General features: G+C 45.8%; 1 protein-coding gene across 5 annotated transcripts in view; it reads right to left on the reverse strand.

Annotated features, from left to right (window-relative positions):
• LOC146861446 (NXPE family member 2-like) overlaps positions 1-13,053 on the reverse strand; it is a 283,228-nt gene extending 270,175 nt beyond the window's left edge. For 3 of the 5 annotated variants that reach the window (XM_085645741.1, XM_085645743.1, XM_085645744.1), the window contains exon 1: positions 12,722-13,053. The gene's annotated coding sequence lies outside the window, so the exon portion shown is untranslated. The remainder of the gene's footprint in view (positions 1-12,721) is intronic. The other 2 variants (XM_085645742.1, XM_085645745.1) reach the window with 2 other exon arrangements.
• Between the last annotated feature and the right edge of the window lie 5,628 nt (positions 13,054-18,681).

Below are 18,681 nucleotides of genomic sequence, written 5' to 3' on the forward strand. Positions count from 1 at the left end.
GCAGCAGAAGTCTTCCGAGTTGCAGCCTTGATGCCCAGAGCAAAGTCCAGCGAAGTCCAGAGTGCCCAGATGGTTGAAGAAGAAGTGGTGTCAAATGAATCTTGTTCCATGATGAATCTAGGGACCCACCCTCAGATAAGCCCTTACGTACCCTATGGAAAGGGTTGGGATGATTCAGGATTCCCTCCCAGGGGAGGGGTCGGACAGTGGGGAGCATACTCCCATGTCCTTTGTCCAGTTTTGCGCCACAGCGGGAGCCAACGGCTCCCTGAGCTGGACTATGCAAGGAGGGCACCAGGTGCGCCTTGTAAACAGATTGAGTGGCGCTAGCAAGCGCTCCCACCTGGCCCCAATACACTAAACCCTGTCTGTGAGGTGGTCACACCTCCCTGTGACAGAATACCTATTGTTCTGCCTTCCCCTACTCGAGCTTGACTCAGCAGCAGGAGGGCAGAATCGTGGTTTACAGTGCATGGAATCATACCTCCCACACCAACATGTTTGATACCAAATATGCTAGGGTTCGTGACAGCCAGTTTCAAGATGGTCACCGCGTAATGACCAGGGCCGTAGCCAGAAGTGTATACTTTGGGGGGCACGGCCCCCCAGCACTGACAAGGAAATGTTCTCGGGGTGGAGTAGGGGCAAGTTGGATGTGGTAGCTTGCGAAAAAATGCAGTGCAAATGATGATGTGGATACTAAGCTGAATTATTCTTTTTATGCTGTTCGCCCAAGAGGTTAAAGTTGGAGACAAATATTGCATTTTAAAGCATGTTAGTCAAAACTGCACTTACTGTAAAGACATCCTTACATGAGGGGTACAAGATTCCGTCATGGAATCTGTCGGAACAGGAATTTCCAGTGTTGCACATATAGCACGTTGGACTAGTACACTGGAGTAAAATTAACCAGAATTTGATGTCAACTTTGCATGGGAGTTGGAATAGACTTATGTCATACGAATAGGCAGATAGAACATTACAAAGCTCATTGGAGCAGTCAAATTAGTTAAAATGGGATCAATTCAAAGACAACTTTACAGTTGGAGAATACCCTCCCCTCCAAAAGGGTTATTTGAGAATATTTGAGGCACCTTTATAAGTGCAAAGGGTCAGTAACACAGAGGAAAACTCAAAATTAAAACATAACTTCATAGGTTCGGGGTTTCAGTTAGTAGGTACTTCAAGGAATCTAAGAGTTAAATATAAGTCAAATGGAGAATTGTAAGCAATTTTGTTTAAAAGCGTCAATACACACTGGTTATGGTTTAACCCCTTCGCCGCGGCAGGAATTCCGCCGCGGCGCTGGGGGGGGTTTGGGGGCAGTTGCGGTGGCGCTGTGCTCGTGACGGAACCAATCCGTCACGAGCCACGGGTGAGCTGTGCTCATGACGGAGTGGTTACGTCACGTCTCCGCCCACTGCGCTAATCGCCCGCACAGGTGGGGAATTAGCGCCGCGTGGGCGGAGCGGCCGCCAACGGCCGCAGCATGACGGAACCACTCCGTCATGAGCACACGGCACCCGTGGCTCATGACGGAGTGGTTCCGTCATGAGCACGGAAAGGGTTCACATCAGGCCCTGAGTTTGACAAATGAAATGTTTGGATGTAGTGCACATTAGTGCCAGCTACCCACTGACGCTCAGTGACCATCAATATGTCTGTAAAAAAAAACAGTATGAACAATCATTCCCAGTCCTCAGACAGCAACAGAAATCTGTGCCTTTCTGCAACTATCACTATTATTCTGAAAAAAGGTGTTACTTATCAATAAATTAGAGCCCGATCAGTACCCAATAGCTCACCCGCTGCACAAATATAAAAATGCAAGGCCTATGGCCTGCTCCAGAATAGCCACAAACCTGACAGAACTATTATTTGCATGTTCTCACTTTTTAGCTTTCCTCATTTCTCTTTCCTTGTAAGAAGTGCATACCAAACTGATAAACAAACCCAGTGCACTCGATATAACAATCTTCTAAATAGTTAAAATAAAGATTCAATAGAGAGCGGTAGTTTAAGGCTGGTACTGAAAACAGAAAATGTTTTAATCCAAAATACTAGAAAATTGATAATGGCTGTGAAAAAATGGCCCTTTTTGTATGGTTACCCCCATTGTTTCCTGAAATGTATTGTGGGTTATAAGACTCTGTACACTGTGGCATTTCGCTTCTGTGTCCAGTGTATGTGCTCTGACCCTCACAACATGTTGAAATCGGCTACGCCCTGATTGGTTTATTGACCTTTTGTATGTCTATAATGTCATAGTATAATGTGTGGGAATACACCTATGGCATTGAAAGTTGAATGTCACTTGTAGACTGCAGCACATATTATGCATAGTGTTAGGACTACTGCAGGTGCCAGACTGCTGCAGTGTAAAACTTGCAATGAGACCTAATAAAATAACTTTTTTGATAAATAGAAACCTCTCTTTTAATTATATAAGCATTGTAGCCCACAAGGAAGGGTGCATAGCATTTAAAAGAGGGACATATAGAAAATAAACGTTACCATGTCATAAAAGTTACAAGGACAAAAAACTATTTCACTGTGGCAGGTCTAGCTGTACTATGTAGAAAACCATAGTAAAGATCAAAATACTAATACTCCTATCTCTAGAATGGAACAAGCTACAAACAAATTAAACAGCTATTTTAATAGTTATTAAAAATCCAATGGTGAAGTCAGTTTTTTTAATAAATAGGAAAGGTAACTTTTAGAAAGTTTTCCTTTACCTGCCTTAACTGTCAGAAGACTAATTCGCATAAGCCAAAGCCTGTGCTCAAGCCTGGGAAAGGTGAAAACAATAGGTGTGAAATGCCTCCAAGAAACAAGCAATAGACTGACCTGAATGGGCAGAGATTACTCCTCTGAGCTCAACTGAATATGCCAGGTGGGTGTTGTGGGCATCATGATGACACCAAAGTGTCAAATCCAGCTTAACAGATCTTTTGAGCCACATGCAATATCTTGGGTACATTGGACACGGAGAGAACAGGATGTCAAGACATTTCCTGTGTATCCCTTGTTTGGTTGCAGTAGGACTCAGCTTATGCCCTTCCAGAGTTCTGTCTCTGGGTTTGTTGTAGGTACAGTGCCTGACTCAAACTGGATTTTAGTGTTAGATGTGGGTGGGCACTTTGATTGCCATAGTAAACTCCGGACTCACACCCCCAGCCTCAGAGCAAAGTTTAGTGTAGTCTAAGACAACATTTTGGATTTGCCCTGACACATTGCATTTTGGGTCTGTTTGCAGTAAACCAAACAGAAACGACCTCAATTGTAGGAAGGCAGGGGCTTGGGAGGCTTTACTCCATTGGTTAGAGAGGAACTACGTATGTCTTGGGGTATCACACAATCACACACACTCAGGCTGGTGAACCCTGCTAATCTGGACCTTTGCCCAGCCTTCCTCAGAACACTGCTGGACTTGCAAAATGATTCCAGATGGACCAAATTTGCTGCACTTGGCATGTTTGATCTGTGAGAAGGACCTGAGAGGGTTGGACCTCCTTCCACTTGATCTCCAAGGATCATAGGGCTGATTCCCTGGGTGGGGCCAGGAACGGAAAAGGTTGAAGGGGGCATTCCTAAGAAGAATTCCAGTGGCACAGGACCAGCGCTAGACTTTGATGAGGCCCTCTGCCTGGTACTCTGAGACTCTCTAAGAGCTCCCGCTGAGGTCCTGTGAGCCATAGAAGAGTACTTCTGTGGTTGTTTGGGCACCAAAAGAAGATTGTGAACTTTTCAATAAATTTTGCTCCAGAGCTTCAAGGATATCGACGGTGAAAGGTATCCTTCTGGCAGTTCCAAAGCATCAGATTGAAAGCCAGTCTTTTTCTGGTATGCCGAAGAAATGCAGGATGGTTTCCGCTCCCCTGCCTCCCCCCCCCCCCATAAGTTATCTAAACATGCAATTAAAATGTTAACGCATGTCTTCGGCACACCAGGAAAAGACTGATTTTCAAGTCAGCCAGCCCAAGTCCTGTTCTTCAAATAATGGAAAACTTAACCTGTTTAAGGGGGCCACAATCACATTAAGAGGGGCCCGGCCCCTGTAGCCCCCCGCTAGTGGCGATTGCCCTGGTAATGACGCAGTGCCCCTCTATATGTTATATGGCTGTCTCACTTACAACCCGGGAGAAAGGACTCCGTAGGCTATAGGGGAAGTGGTCACACCTCCCTGTGACAGGATGCCTATTGTTCTGCCTTCCATTGCCCGAGCTTGGGTCAGCAAAAGGAGGACAGAATCGTGTCTCTGATCGGCAGCAACCATTTTGTGCTGTCCGGGTCAAGACGACTGGTACCAGGAACACTGAGAGCCTAACAGAGGGCTCTTCAAGTGCTTGGAATCATAGGGGTATGATTCCACTGGTCTGCTCCTGTACAAAAACAATCCTGAGAGTCATATTCCTCTTTCCATGTGGGCTGCAGAATGCAGCACACATAGAAGGAGGAAGTAATGAGGAGAAATAAAGATATTTCTGTTGGTTACACCTCACCTAAGCAGGCTTATTTTTGGGGAACTCAGAAGGTGAGTCCCTCCAATGCCGGTGTGACAACAGGTGGCCTCCGCAGAGGTGGTTCAGCCCCACAACGGTTTGCCTGAGACCACGAAGAACAAAGCTGGGGTGACACAGCCATGGCATGCCTGCTGGGGGGAGACCGCTGACCTACGGCAGGGTTCCATGAAGGAGACGACTGATCAGATCGGGTGCACCTGGGCGGGCCGTGGCGGCAGCGGAGGCCGAGCAACACAAATCAGCACTGACCCAGATGGAGATTGGCGCCGGACTGTGCTCTCCCGAGACAGACTGGGAATCTGCTGCTGCCCTCCCTTAAGTGACATCCGGGCCCTACAGTATATATGGGGTGAGTGCTGACAGCAAGAAATGCGAGCCAAGGCTGAGGCGAGAGGCCAAGACCACACCTAAGCTACGGCGTAGCTGTGGACTGTGCTACCGGGAGAGTGGGCTGGCATTGTGAGCCACAGCGCAGCGCCCGGAACCTAGTGGACCTGGTGAGGGGGTGGCCGGCCTCCTTGCTGATGGGTCAGAGGCAACACCGGACGCAGAACAGCACAGAGCACCACTGAGGAGGACGCAATCCACACCTGGACCATATCAAACGGAGGCCCCTCAACCACTGTGAAACTGGGGAGGGTGAAGTCTGAGCAGCAGCGGCTGGGTCGGGACCTGCCCTGCGCTCCATCACTCTGCAGGTGAGCTGCTCCCCGCGGATGCGCCATGACCTTTGTTGGGGGCTTGAGACCGTTGGATAGGCCCAAGGTGGCCTACACTGCACGTAATAAGTCTGGTACATGGAGCTCCCGCATGGGCAGGGGGTGGGCCTCCTGTGTGCCCCTTCGCCACAGAGGGGTGTGAGGTCCTATTCTAGAGAGCCCTACTGCACGTTGGGAGGGTCTGCCGTGTGTGTGCCCCCCGCAGAGCCTGAGGCGTGCTTACATCGCCGGGACCACATCAAGCAGAATTTTGGGCCTCCTTCCACCTGCTGGTAATCTCCTGCACAGCCTGAACCTTGCACCCCTCTCAAGACTTTGGAGGGCTCTTGTTCCCGGGGTACTCGATATTTGTTAAATATTTTATTGAAAGTGCTAAATTGTTTCAGGTTGCTGTTGTGATGTAAAAGGACGCATTCGGGCGCGCATCGCCCATTGGACTGAAAGGGTTTAGTCAACTTCACCCGTCCTTCCTCCCTTAGGCTGTGGAGGCTGGCTGGGTTGGCACAGCCAGGCCTAAAGTCAGCCCCATGAGAAATATTTCCCACTAATTCTCAAGAGGCTATTCCTTTTATTTCCATAGATGTTTCTGCCCCCAGCCGCCACTTGCAATGTAATTATCGTCGACGGTGCCCCTCTGGGGTTTTATTGCCAGGTATGAAAGCCAATGTTATTGTTATTAAATTCTACCCCACCAATATAGACACACACATTACAATAAAATACAAAGAATGCAAGCTCCCATCAGTTTGTAAAAAGGTGTGAGGTTCGGAGAAATGAAAAAACGATTAGAGTTGGAATTTGCTTGGCCAAGAAAATGAAAAAAATGTGCCTGAAATTATAGCATAACGAGAATTTGTTTTGTTTACTTTCTTAGGGGCTGACTTTGAATGCCTTGTGAATTTCAGCGTGGGTGATAACTGCACAATTTTTGCATGGCGAATATCCTCCTGTGTGTTGAAAATCACACACCTGCAATTTTCCCCCCTTTGTTTAAGTAGGTCAAGTCTGCCGAAATGTACCAGAAAAGTATACCAGATATTTACAAGTATAGGAAGCAAAATCTACAGGTAATATTCCAGATTTAGGCGAAACTGGCGTTTTATCACACCAGATCAAGATCAAACCCCAGGCACCAGATTTTACCCAGTGCAAGTAATGTCAAACCCCCTCCGTGGCACTCGTATTCATAGCTAAATTGGTTTCAGACCATTCAAGAGCAGGCATTTTTTTTGAATGGCCACTGAATAAAATAATTATGATGGGCAGGTGATTTGGTCGTGAGGGTGCCTTTACCGTGGAGGTTGCATTTTTTTTTCTAGTGACAAAGGAAACAAGCATTGGCATAGCCAATAGGTCTCGCTTTTGGGACCTTATAAGTATTTAGTTATGCAACTGTTGCATAGTTAAACACTTATAAGGTCCCAAAAGCGAGACCTATTGGCTATGCCAATGCTTGTTTCACTTCCTTCTGGGCCAAAAACAAAGGCCTGATTTAAAGGTTCATCAGCGCTTCTTTTGTTTTAGTGTAATCCTGGGTGGGAGCTATCTGTAGCCTAAAACCTATACGCCAATGCAATGGAGGGAAACAAAGGCACTCAGGTTGTTATAGTTTCAGAAATATTTAACAGAAACTATGAACTGGAGCCGGGGCTTTGACTTTGTTCAACCCCTGCAAGTAAGAGATGCATGCACTGTAAGAATGTCAGGAGCATCTGTATTAGTAATTACACAAATAGTGATTTAAATAGAACTTACTAATTCATTTATTTATTTGCTTTGTATATACCTACTCATTCCATTGTAGGTTGTCAGAGCGCTTTGCATTACACACATACACATATTATACACAGACAATAAATCATACAAGTGTGTAAATCAAAGTGCAGGATATGTTATATAAGGCAATGAGGGTTACAATGTATGGCCCATACTGCTAGGCTTTATATTAAATAGTGCATGGTCGGGAGAAATACAAAGTCAGAATATAAAAGTGGTTGAGGTTATCTGCACCAATTAGGCAGTATCACTCCGAAAAGGAACCCTTTGTAGTAACCTAAGAAAAATGATAGCTTGAGAAAAAAACAATAAGGTTCTAACCCCACCATAGCTAGCAGCTTGCATGCAGCGCCTTAATGACTATTCAGAGCTCACTGTTCTATAGTATAAGGATTGCAACGTATGAACTGCAAACAACATATGGATCTCTGTGTCAAAGGCAATGATCAACTTACTTATCTACCTAGAATACAAATCTGTGATCTTCATCTTATGCAATGTGTTTTTCAGCAGATGCAGTAACACTTTATGCTACTTTATGAGTCAAAACTTTGATTAGATAAAACACAGATCAATCCTGGAACCACCAGAATTATCTTACCATTATTATCCAATGAAAGTACTAGGCACACAAAGATCTCAGCGGCGAGTGCCTTCACTCCATAATATATTTTAAGATGCAGCCACTGTGTGACCAATTGGGTAAGCCAGAACAGACTTGATGTCTCATTTGTCCTTAGTGCCAGTTTCTAGGCAGCAGAGTAAAAAAAAAAAAATGTAAAGTTGACTGTCAAACACAGTTATTCATGCCCTTTTGTGCCTCCACCCCATTCCTCTGCCACACTTTGACCAATTCATGGGTGCCAGGAGCAAATATTTTCTATTTTCAGCACCTGCACCCAGTAAAATTAAAAGCAGGTTGGGTTGGAGTTGTGGTCAGCCTGGGCTCACCCGGCCACCTCCTGTGGCACCCCAGCAGCCCCAAAGCCTGCCCTGCATCTTCACCTTTGCCTTCCCCACCACCACCCTGTGCATCGCGTTGCCCCTCCTCCAACTCCCCCTACACCCTGTTACCATTAGCTCAATTAATGGGGTAAATGGTAGCAGAGATGTCCCTGAAATCAGGTATAAGCCCACGGCAAGGGAACCGGTAATTACAGGTGGACATGGTTATTACCGACCTGGAGACTGAAACCCCTCCTTGCACGGTGCAGCGATGCAATTACAATCCACAATGTTGGCATATTTGCCCTGTCAACTCACGTAGGCCTTTAGTTGTTCATATGTGTGATGGAGAGCACTCATTCGTTACAATAACACGCAAGCCAGTTAATCACTTGCATATACTGTAATAAAAAAGAGAAGGGTTTGTCCATGTGTAATGTAACTGGTGCTCATGTAAAGCGCTGCTATACCTTCGGGTTGTGGTTGCGCTACACAAAACTGCAAACGCAACCCAAAAATGACTTCGGTAGTAAAGTGAAACATTGTAGAGCCTAGAGTCGCCTGTGTGAGAGCAGCTCACCGATGTATTTTGTAAATGGAACTGGAAGCACATTGCGTTGATGGGCAGCTAACATCTTTGGAGTTACTCACATGACGTAGGTGCAGGTGGAACATCCTCATGTGTCAAATATGTTCCCCACATCAACATCAGTTTACCATTTTAGAGCGTCTTGGCACTTCTACGCTCTGTGCCCCGTCACCATCTCTCCATAATTCATAGATTTCCAGGTCAGAGAATGCCCTTCTCAAATATGCGCAGATATTTGCACCATTCTAACGAAACCCAGGACCTTGTTAGACTACTGGATTAATGGCTTCAGCTTTGTGGTCGCCGGCCAGAAGGAGCGTGGTATGCAAGGCACATGGGCACAGCGCTGCCTGCTAAGCACGGGAGGTGTGAATGATGACAGCAGCCCCTTTGAAGCTTGTTTACTGAGAGGTAATAAATGAAGATGCGCAGGAGCCAGGAGGGACGAGCAGCGAGGCGAGCCAGATGGTCGCTGCAGGGAAGGATGCCTGCTTTGATAAGCGGCCGCTGAATGATGTCAGTGTTTGTCCAGAATCTTATTAAATCAAAGCTTTGCTTATATTGGCTCCATGAAAAAAAAACGAGCCAGGAAAAGTTGTGATGTCAGATCTTCAGTGTGGGATACCCGCTGTATAAAGGAAGGCGTGTCCAGGAATGGATTTAGTCAATAAAAGATGCCGCATTTTGTGTTAATAAAAAGCTAACTTTAAGTTGCATACAGGTTTAACCCTCAACATTAATGCTATGATATGGTACGACTCGTAGAAATGTACAGCGGTGACATGAGCAGGTATGAGATAAGAGCTGGGAGGGTATTAATGAAAGTGGTAAAGTCCTGGTGGGTAGCAAGTAACCAATATTAAGAAGGCACATCAGTGCTCTGTTATGGTGTGATTACTTGCTGGTAATCGTCATTATACTTTGTCCTGTGCTTCCTTGTCAACGCCCTTACTGTGGGGGAAGAATCATGACAGGGAAAAAGACAACTGTGCTACCCTTTAAATAAAAAAAAAACAAGTTTAGGGAACCTTGGAAAGCACTGCGATAAGTTGCTTTGGTTGTGTGACACGTGGTCATGTTAATTAACTTTCAGCTCCGTTGCGGGGTTAAGAAACGCCAGGATGAATCGCAACGGTAAATTACTTTCATCTTATGCTGTCAAACACTCGGTTATAGATGTTTAAATGCCCCAATACAAATACTGGCTCCATGCACAAGAATATTTGAGTTGCAATGCAGTATTACGTTAATACGCCTGCAGCTTTAACAAGAAGGGCTGGGCGAGAAGGGAGGGGGGAATGCCAGCAACAGAGGAGCCCGCGAAAGTGAAAGTGATCGTGATTACGATCGCTACGGAGTTAAGACACATGCCGCTGCGCGCGTGCACGTTCACGTGCACTGTAGCTTTAGGCCACGGCAGCACTTTGAAAAGCCCAGATATAAAATGTCTCTTCGAGCCTTTGGCTCACGAGACCTAAAAAGCAGGGATTAAAAATAATCTGCAAGAGTGAAACAAAAGAGACAGGCTGTAGATGACAAAGTGATGAAGTGGCATCAAAACTAGACAGCCTTGATATACAGCAACCCTGTCATCTGGCAACGTTAGTGGCAAGCTTTTGAGAAACGTTTTGAGCCCAGGCACTTATGTGTTTGTTACCAGCTACACACTGGGGGGCCTATTTACGAGAATGCCAAGCAGTGTAGCACAGCAAGTCATCTTGCTGTGTTGCACTGCGTGACAGGGAAAGGGGAGGTATGTGCCGTATTTAAGGCAATACGGTGCATTCCTGCTTATTCCCTTGCGCTCGGTCCCTTTTGGCATCCTTGCACCAATGCAGGCTTTAATGCAGTCTGTGTGGAGAACATGCTAAAGTGCACATGACTGTTTGACCGGCCGGTCAAAGCATCATGCGCACTTTAATGTGCCCACCACTCCTCCCTATCTCTTTGGCAGGGCAGTACCACCCTCATGCTGCCACAGCAGGGAAGAATAACATGATAATATCATTGAGTTATTATCATTTTATTTTTCATTTCTTTTAATGCTGCAAAGAAGCAGTGGGGCGATGCTCCTCCGCCTTAACGAAGGAGATACCAAACATGATAGGATTCCTTACAGCCGTTTTTGAGATGGTTATCGCGTAATTACGCGGTGCCCCTCTATATTGTATATGGCTGCTGCACTTACAACCCAGGAGAATGAACTCCGTAGGCTGTAGGGGTGTCCTGCTCATGCAGGGGTACTCTCACGCTTAGAACCGAGCACCCTGCCTTCAGGATTGAAAGGCCTACTTTAAGGATGAACTATAGGTTTTAAGTGCATTTACCTCAGATATAGGGAAACCTATATCTTTCGTAAGTGGTGCTAGCACCAGCTTACACAGGCTGCAATGGCACGCCTGCAGTTACAAATTGAGTGGTCTCCTATGGGTGGCATAATACACCCCTGGTGTACCTATGCCCTGGTACCTTAGTAGGGGCTGATAAGTGTACACCAGTGTCCAATCTGAGATGTACCTAAGTACTTAACATACCAAATCTAGGGGAGAAATCACAGAGACTGAGGTCCTGATTAGCAGGATCCTAGTCGGACTAGTCAGTAACAGCATTACATCAAGCAAAAAGTGGAGGTAACCATAAAAGCAGATCCTACTTTTCTACAGGGTGAATCCATAGCAAAATGTTGGAACTGATATTTGAGGTAACTCTTGTCATGAGATTTCCTGTACTCATTTTATGGGGAGTGTCAATGGCACAATGTTGACCCTTATATACTGGAGGGAATTTTTAGAGGGACCCACGACTGTGGCTGAATCATCCATGGTAAATTTCTGGCACTGTTATATTGAATGTACTCCTTGGCATAAGGGGCTCACCTATGAACACATGAGGATCTTGGTATAGTGGAAGTTATTTCTGACTTAAGACATTTAAAAAAAAACCTCAAATCTACTCCTCGGAAAAACCTGGCTTCCCTAGTGCACCATGAAAGTACTGGAATATTTAATGAGTGCCCTAAAAATCTCTGTGGCTTTTGAGAAATATGATCCCAAAAATTTCAAAAAATTCTCAGGGGAAAAGTCTACTCTCCCTAAATCATCTACAAGAAATCTGTTAAATTGTTTAGCTTGTTGGAATTTGGAGGATGGATAACACCCCAACCCTTACATAGATATTTTTCCTCATATAATGGCTAGGAGGTAAGCTTTGACCCCTTTTCTCGAAATACTTGTCCTACCCCATTGCTGGTAGCAGGACTGGCTTTAGGGCGGTGCGACCAGTGAATCCACATCTCGCGTTGGTGGGGGGATGCTGTGTTTAAAAATTATTAGTGGTTTAAAAGCACATCAGCTTCCTTGTGTATCAACCAGTTTTCAGGCAACAATAAAAAAAGTTAAGATTACTCTGTTGATTAACTTTCCTACTAGTGAGAGTTCAGAATGTTGTCTAGTGGAAGTTTTGGCTCATCGTAAAGTAGCACGGAGGGTTAATGTGCCTGCTGCAAAGAACATGTACCATGCAGATCACTGAACTAGGTGTGAGTGAACTATGAGTAGCACTATAAAGAAATATACCCGATTTTTCCACATTTGGTCTAATTACCTTGTGTATGTAAATAACAATAAAGGATACTTGCAAAATGTGACTAAAATGACTGTCTTTCTCAATATTTCACTTCAAAAATAAACAGTTGTATTCGTTTAACGGGCGTACCATCTCATGCAACGGGCGATTTGTATAGGGTCACTGGAAAGTCCACAAAGTTGTCCCTGCGCCCCACCTACCCCCCCAGAAATGTAGTGTCTCCTACGCCCCTGCCATTTATAAAGTGTTGGGGGGAGGGGGGTAGAGAGAGAAACAACATAGGGCGAGAGAACATAACAGCAGATGAAAGAAAAAGGAAAGATATCTGATCCACTCAGGGCACAAGAGAAAAGCCTTACATTCTGTCGAGACAGCTTTTAGAAAGAATATTTTTGGGCAGTTCACAGCAGCGCCGACTACTCTAGCCCGGAGTAGCCCCACTTTAAATGTTGCCCGAGCGCAGATAAAGTGATCACTACCAGCCCCACAGGAGATGACGCCGGCCGTGGGAGCATCTACATTGCAATGACCACATCACCTCTGTTAGTCCTGTGGCTGCGGGTCCCCCACGCCCAACTCACCTGGCAGGAGCGTGATCCCCGGCTCTTCTGCAGCGCTGCCTCCTCACCTTCTGAACTGTTGCCTGAAAACCGCATGCTTGGTTAATGATAGCCTTCCACGAAGGCGGAGCAGGGCCCCCAAGCGAAGAAAAGGAACACACTCACGTTATACAAGAATTACACAGGAAACAGGTCTCCCCTCTTCTCTAACACACACGAGCGCGGAACAGGCAGCACCAGCACAGACGTTCCAGTTTGCATAAAAAGGCGGAGGGTCTTTAAAGGTGATGTGGCCTAGGAAGCACAATTAAGCATAATTTCCAAGAAGAGTTGCCTCTGTAACCAAGAGCATGTCTGGCCTACACCCCCCTCCCGCCCCTCTGGGCGTGGTTCTCCTAACCTAGCAACCCCAATGATCCTCCCCGCTGCGCACTGAGCTCCTCTGGCAACCCACCTCCCCGACTCAAAACTTCCTCATTAACCTACAAACAATCTCACTTGACAGGTAAATCCACCAAGGCAGTTATACATCTCCCTGCAGACGCCAAACTGGAAAGACCATAAAACACTGCATCCAACCAGTTACCACCATTGGTTTAGAAGTTTTAACAGTAACAATTCGAATGTTGCACCTAGTCGCAATAGGGTTAGTATAACCACATGAACAAATAAAAGGCAGACTGACCAGTCGGATAGTGTCAACAATAAAAAGTCATTTATAAATCAAGTCCTGTCTATGTGTATCATTTGAACTTTTACATAATGTGAAAATGATCTCTCGGGCTTCAGTAGAAACATGTCGGGCATCATCAAATGTGCAGAAAAAGTGTGAGCCTCCCTCATGCTGAGAAGGGCAATCTTTCTGAACACGCTTACAAGGACACAGCATTGCTGGCAAAGTTTCAGAGTGCCATGTGTGACCTTTATATAATCACAGTGTAATTATGAGTGACATTTCAACCACTAAGAGTGACACTTTCTCGTGAGCAAAATCAAGTAATGAAGACGAGGGAAACATAAGTATCAGAAATTACACCAGCCCTGCCAAGTACCATGCATTAGGGCAGGGATATTCAAAGTATGGTGGAGCGGCCCTCCTGACCTTTAATTGTGTCCCCCTGGTGAGCAACAGTACTGGGCTGCTGTTCATTTGACAGAGCAGGAACATTCAACAAGCATTTGCAATGCAATAGGTCACGCAGTTACGCGAGTTTAAGCTTTTGGCATTGTAAATGAGTATGCCTTTTATTTATGTTTTTAAAACAAAAACAAAAATAAAAGGCATTGTTATTTGCAATGTCAATACCTCAAACTCTCTCAAATGCAAGACCTATTGAATTGCAAATGCTTGTTTTTATTTTTTTGCAGATTAGATAGATATTGTTTCCAGTTTTTGAAGGATCGTTGCCACATGCTTGGTTTTTGAGCCGGGGTGCCTCGTGTGTGTATAGTAATTTGCACTGGTCCAGGGGTTAGTCCTGCGCCCTCTGTTGCTCTAACCCTAATAAGCCTTGCTGAGATGTTGGGAGATTAAAGGGTCAGGCCAAATCTAGAAGTATTGGGTTTTATAGAGCGCTGCTTTCGCTCATAGGCTACAAAGCACTCTACACACTTGTCATAGAACTTCCGACGGGTGACACAACACATCATGCTGATGCTGCAGGAAATACCCATTTTTTAGACTTTCCCTGTATTGCTATAAACCGGCTTCTCTGGGTAAGTCAAAAAGGAGCTGGTTTCATAGCCGTGTTGCACTTGCAGAAAAGACTCCGTCTTCCATCCAATCCCGTTTGAAGGAGTGAACTTGCAGCTTATATTGGTACCGCATTTCAACCACCACCAGCCTGTATGCTACCACTTAAATGATGAGTTATTCTGCAAGAAATAGAGACTTGAATGTTCACCAGTGATCAGGTGAGCTGGTGAGATAGGTACTGTATGTGGGGGGTGAAGTAAAAGCATTTTGCACGAGTTGCAGGCTGTGAATTTCTCCTTTTGGAAGGATCAAGAAAAGACATACCCTTAAAACCAGTAGGTGGCGCAATATCTTTTGTTTTACATAAAAAAGTTCATTTTTGCCGAACTGTTGCAATTGATCGTACTGTCTAGCGCAAATATAGATTCAGATTTTAAGTTCCCAATTTCACATCCCCAGCCTAAGAAGAAAAACGACGCATGAAAATGCGGAAAAAAAAAAGTGAAAACAAATATGCAAACATGAGTACATTTAAAGTAGAGGTTTACAAGCCACAAGAGCCGAGCCTGAACCGAGGTACCGGTCTGGCTTTACCATGGCAACCAATTCAGCAGTCGATCCACTGCGGCTGTGTGGCCGCGAAAGTGAAAGTAAGCTCGGTCAAGTGCGGGGCGCGTGCCCGCGCACATGCACTGTAGCTCTAGGCTGGCCTGGTAGCACTTTTTGGAACCCTCACAAAATGTCTCGCCAGATCAGCGCATGTGCTGGGTCAGGCGAGACCTAAAAAGCTGTGAAAGAGGCATACTTTATTCACACGTTAACTAAACTAAAGGTACAGAAACAAATTATGTTTCCTAGACAACTTATCTTTAGCATGCATCTGCTTTGCGCCCCCCCTATGCCCACCTTTCAACACCCGACCCTCGCCCTGCTGGCATCAGCGCAGCCCTCGGGAAGCCACAGACAGTACATTGTGGCCCCCAGGGGAAATGTTTACGAGTACTCATGCATTTAGGGTTGCATATCTACAAAGTTTACAGATTGCTTATGTGTGACATTTCCATGGTTTCAGTGTACTTATGAGTAACACTAGACTACAAAATATGTGACATTTTCTCGTGAGTGAAACCAGGCAATGCAGTGCATGGAAATAGATAAATACTAGAAATGACACCCTTTTGATCATTAAAACTAAAATATCTTGAAACTGTTTCAAATCCCCTGAAATGGAAGGTTAAGATACCAATAGGATTTGTGTGCCCAGAAGATATAAAAGTAAAGAAACCACCCTAAAACGTCTCATAAACCCATGCCATTGCACTTTATTGCGCCCTAATGCAGTTAAGCACATGCTGCAGAAATCAAATGAACACAGGGTAGATATTTTGATGCAGCAGACGGTACACAAATAAGTACAAGCATTGAAAATGCAATAGGCCTCACCTTTTATTAAGTTAAAGCCATTTTCTTTGCTATATAATACCATTAAGTTAAAGACATTTGCTTTGCTATATAATACCATTAGCAAAGCAAATGGCTTTAACTTAATAAAAGGCGAGGCCTATTGCATTTTCAATGCTTGTCCTCCAAATGTGTTCAGGGAGGCTGGAGTTCTGCTTTCCAATGCAGCACTATGTGTTAATTCTATTTTTTGGGAATAATTCTCTTCATTGGGGTTGCGGCTTGAGTTTCATTTAAACAAAAAAAAAGTATCTCTTTTGTGGTATTTCAAAACTACTAATGTGTCTACGATGACTCTACCGGAAACGCCATGCGCGTCGGCATTTGTGATATCTACGAGGAATAATGCACACATGAGACCCGATAAGAGGGGAAAGGAGGCACGTGATACATGTATGCTTCCGTGTGTATTTTACCATGTTGACAGAGTGGTACAGGGGTGTGTGTGTATGTGTGTGGAGGGTGGGGGGGGTTGCATGCCGGCATGCAACCCCCCCACCCAAGAGAGGCCAGTTTTTAACAGGACACTGCAGCAAAAACCTGCCGTCCAGCCAGCGAGATTTCCAAGTGCCCTTTTAATGCACAAGCATGCCTCTAGTGTTGAATTAAATATTTAGTTAAACAATCGCAAATGGTTGCATTTTAAAGCAAAGCGCATCTTCTTACGAACACTCGTCACAATGAAGTTGTTTTATTTATGTGTTGATACGGTGTCCCCCGACGCCCCGACTCGCGCACGCACCTCTCTCTCATCAACCCCATGTTACGGTGTTTTGCTTGCGATAGCAATTGTTGGGAGCATGCCTCGTTAAGCGCGAGTCTGGTTGGCACTGTTTTGTCTGGGGGTAATGCCGCCTGCCGTGCAGGGCTGGTGGCTCAGTGAGCAGGGCATCCTCCTATTGTGGGTAAGCAGCAGCACACGGTCAGATCAGACACTCTGCAGCAGCGTGGCCTTGGATTATTCCCTGAACGCCCCCCCCCCCTCCCCTTCCTCCTTTTATTAGCTGGATTCTGCAGTTAGCCCAGATTTACTCATGTGGCCACACGATGTGCGTTAGGCCACATCTGCGCGCCATCAGCTTGTTTCTTCTGTAAAGCTATTAGGTTTATTGCGAGCCCTCATACTGAAAATAAACATTACCATTCCTAAGGAAGGGTGGAATTCAATGACCGTGCTTGGATCAAAAACTAAGACTCAAACATGCTCAACAGCAATTTAAGTTATAAAAGTGTCAAGAACCTGGGGGTATCCACATATCTGCACAACATCCACACGTCGAGTCATGCAGCACGAGCATATACAGCAGACACCGCGCACACCTCGGGCATCACATACCGAGCACTGACTGCCCTGACTACACTGCAGCTCGCACCCTCCTGTCCAGGGGAGGGATAGCCACGCCATCTCTTCAGGAACGGCCACCCAGATCCATCCCACGCAGCGGGCTGTGATCCGCCCCGAAAGCAAACATTAATTAAGCTCCGTATTTGAATTGGCTCCTTGTTTATCTTCATCCCGAGTGCCAGCTTCCTCCCGCCGCTATCTGATGAAGGCGGAGTAAATCCAGAGCTGAGTGCTGCGGGGTGATGGGTACCACCGCCAGCGTAGTGTGAGCAGGGTGACGAAAATGATGGGGGGGTTAGGCATGACGGGCAGATTTGAGTATCGGAGCCTCGCCTTTCAACGTAACAGTGATTGGGGCAGACCCTCCGGCTGTACACTCACGAAGGGCAGAGTGCCTAAAGCTGAATGCCAGAGAGAGACCTTCGAGATGTGTCCACGTTTGTTTCATGCACAAGCAACGCCAACAACGTCTCCCGCTTTTTTTTCTCTTTTAGAGCCGTCGCAGTTGGACTGGCTCACGAGCCGTCCCAGTTGGACTGACTCGCATGACTAGTTTCTTATCTTTATGGGGCCATGTGTTTGGCCCCATAAAGATAAAAAAAACTTTTACGCCAGCAGTAAGTCGGGGCAGCCAGTCCAACTGTGACGGCTCTAAAAAAGAAATGTGTACGTCACTAGACGCTCTCTTCCAATGGCTGGCCACCGTTTAGCATAAACGGTGATGCTAGCCAATGGAAAAGAGGGGCGGAGCTTAAAGCCCACTAGAGAAATCTCCTAAAGTTATTAAATCTCGTCAGCGAGACTGCGCATGTCTGCGCAGTCTTACGCCAGGCGAGACCTAAAAATCAAAAAAAGCTGGTATTTTTACGCTTTAACTGTACATACTTCAAAGAACAAATATTAATAGAAAGCGCTTTTAAAAGTGTTCTAGGAGTGATCCATGACTAAAACGTAAAGTAAGCATATACAGAAATGATACAGCAGAAATAAATAAATTCAATTTTGTTCCTGTCCTTTTTAGGTAGTGGCCAGTAATTCTTCTCTAGAAAAGGTATCCGCCCTAACAGGACTCACCTGACAGCTGCATTCCACCAGTGCCTTGGAGTGGGTCTCCAAGCTGAGAGCTTACCAGCTCGCTTTGTTTTGCCTTGAGCTGCAATGTGCCTTGGTGCTTCAGCCAGGGAGGACGGGAAAGGACCACAGGTACAATTTAAAGAATTGTCAGAGCCCATGGAGGGCCACAGGCAGTTCTCCTCAGGAGTTTCTTGCTTTGTCTCACAGCAGTTTTTGCTTCTTACATGGCCCCATGCATGCTGTTTTAAGGGTGGGCGAGCCCGAGCAGCAGCAATGCCTTTTTAAGGACGGCCACCAAGCAAAGGTGGTAAAATTAAAAACATGCTACATGGTGCCAGTCACACAAGTTATAGCACTGTGAAGACTGATCAGCACACACAGAGTGCACTGCCGCTGAGGCCCCAC

Source organism: Triturus cristatus, chromosome 3_1, assembly GCF_964204655.1.
Source record: "Triturus cristatus chromosome 3_1, aTriCri1.1, whole genome shotgun sequence".
NCBI classification, from domain to species: domain Eukaryota; kingdom Metazoa; phylum Chordata; class Amphibia; order Caudata; family Salamandridae; genus Triturus; species Triturus cristatus.